Source organism: Penaeus monodon, chromosome 7, assembly GCF_015228065.2.
Source record: "Penaeus monodon isolate SGIC_2016 chromosome 7, NSTDA_Pmon_1, whole genome shotgun sequence".
NCBI classification, from domain to species: Eukaryota; Metazoa; Arthropoda; class Malacostraca; order Decapoda; family Penaeidae; genus Penaeus; species Penaeus monodon.
This window is the reverse complement of record NC_051392.1, coordinates 16,898,123-16,900,622: the sequence shown is the minus strand read 5'-3', so window position 1 is coordinate 16,900,622 and position 2,500 is coordinate 16,898,123.

Sequence of the window (2,500 nt, the reverse complement as noted above, 5' to 3'; positions counted from 1 at the left end):
AGCATTTGTATATATTTACTTACGTATACTCTCTCTCTATCTCTCTTTCGTGCGTCTACATCTCTCTCTCTCTCTTCCTTTGCCCTTTCCTTGTATATAGCTTCTGAGCAAAATTTAGCGACTATCAAAAACACATTAAAGTCTGTCACTGATAGATCAATTAAGGCAATGAAGTAAGTGTGGGAAAAGTGGGGAAAATTTTCTTACCAGTAATTTTGCTGGAAAAAATATTTTTTTTTTCTGTGCCTGGCGGCAAGACTGTCATTTATTTACCTCTTTTTTACAACTGCACACACACAACACACACACACACACCCCACACACAAAAAATATATAATATATATAATATATATAATATTCTATACTATAATATATATAATATATATATATATATAATATATATATCTAAAAAAAATATTTTATTAAAATATATTATAATATATATTTGTATGTATATAGATATGATACAGATAGACAGATAGAAGATGAGAGATATTACACATATGTACGGTGTATATATAGATCTTCATTTTTCATGTCTACTCCCCTCTTTATCAATCTCTTACCTTGTGCAATATATCCCGATCCCTTCCATCTTTAAATTTTCTCCCTTTCCTTTTTTTCTCTCTTTCCTCCTCCCTCCTCCGCTTTAATTTCTGACTCTCGCCCATTTCTAGCGTTTCTCCCCCTGAATTTTACATAATCAATTCTCTTTTCATTTAACTTATATTTTCTCTCGTTTCCCACCGTTTTCCTCTTTCTGTCTCTACACTTTTCTTTCTTGTTATCCTGGCTTCTACCTTCTACCTTAAAAATCATCGTGATATATTTATCCCTTTTTTTCTTCATTATATTCCTTCGTTACCTTTTTAATCTATGGCCGAGAATTTGGGCCTATCATCCGAACTATCACTAACTAAACCCTTTTTCCCTTTCCCAAGTTTCACTTTCATTTCATGTTACCCCCTTCTCTCCTATCCCCTCCCTCCTCCCTCCCTTCCCCTCTCTCCTCCTTTCCTTCCTCTCCCTCTCTCCCTCCCTCATCCGCACCCCAAATTCGAGACTCTGATTGAGGCAAGAGGAACTGCAGGCGAGGCAGGCAGGACACCATTTCCCTCGTCAGTTTTTTACCCCCTTCCCCAAATTTTTTAACAAAGCCTCCCAAAACCGCCTTGGGGTCTTTTATTTTTTTTAAATTTTTTCAAAACCCCACAATTGTTTTTAATATTATTTATTTAAATTTTTAAAATTTTAAAAAATATATTTTTTAATATAAATTATAAATTTATAATAAAAAGAATTTTTTAAAAAATATATAAAATATAAAATTTTATAAAAATATATAAAATTTTTAATTAATTATATTATATTTTTTAAAAATATAAAAATAAATAATAATATTAAAAGTAATATAAAGATAAAAAAAAATTAATAAAAAGAAATTAAATTTTTAATATATGTATAATATAATTCTAATAATAATAATATAATTTTAAAATTAAAATAATATAATAGAAATATTTTAATAAAAATTTATATTAATATTATTATAAATTATAATATTTTAAAATAAATATTTTGAAATATATATAAAAATAATATAAAATTAATAATTAATTTATATAATAAAATAATTATACACAAAAGGGTTGCCAGTTTGAGCACCCGTGGCCCCTCTCCCCCCTTTCCCCCACTAAACTCATCTTGCGTTTTTCTTTCCATTGTTCATCGAAAACCCCCAATTCTTCGGTTTCCCCCAGTCTTTCTTCGATTTTGCCTCTTCCCTTTTTCCTACACCCCCTATCACAAGTTTTTCTAATATTTTCCTTCTCAAAAATGCCCAAATAAACTTAACCCCTTTTGTTCAAGTTCCAACACCCGGTTTTTTACAATTTATTTTTTTCAACACTTATATTCGTTTTTTCCTGCCGTTAAAACGTAGTATGTCTTAAACCACATTTTAAAAATTGATCTTTTTTTGTTTTTTTTCGCACCAACACTCAGAAAACCATATGATGCAAGGGAAAACAAATGAGTTCAATAACCCAGCTTTTCGTAGGTAATGCTTCGGGCTTTCCCGATGTTTGAGAAATGTGGGTTTTTTCAAAGGTATTCTTCTTTTTTTTGGGAATCCATAGATTAGTTAAAAACAAGATTAAGAAAAGTGAACTCTTTCACATTTTCTCCACAACCTTCAATTTATGAAAAAAGTTTCAGTTCTGCCGGGGTTTTCTTAATCTTCATGATCTTAGTTTTTTTGGCATTTAAAAACAAGCAGCCTTTTCCTTGCTTTTTAACTTTTTTAGTAGCTGTTGTGTTCATTGATACTACTGGGAATCAAAATATACACGGGGTTTTTTTTTTAAAACCCCCAAATTTTTTAAGGAAATTTGATATTTTGGGTAAAAAAAAACCCCTCCCCCAAAATTTAAAAGTTTCCCGGGTTTCAAAAAAAATTTTTTTCCAGAGGCATTTTTAAAGGGGTTTTTTTTTAAAAAAA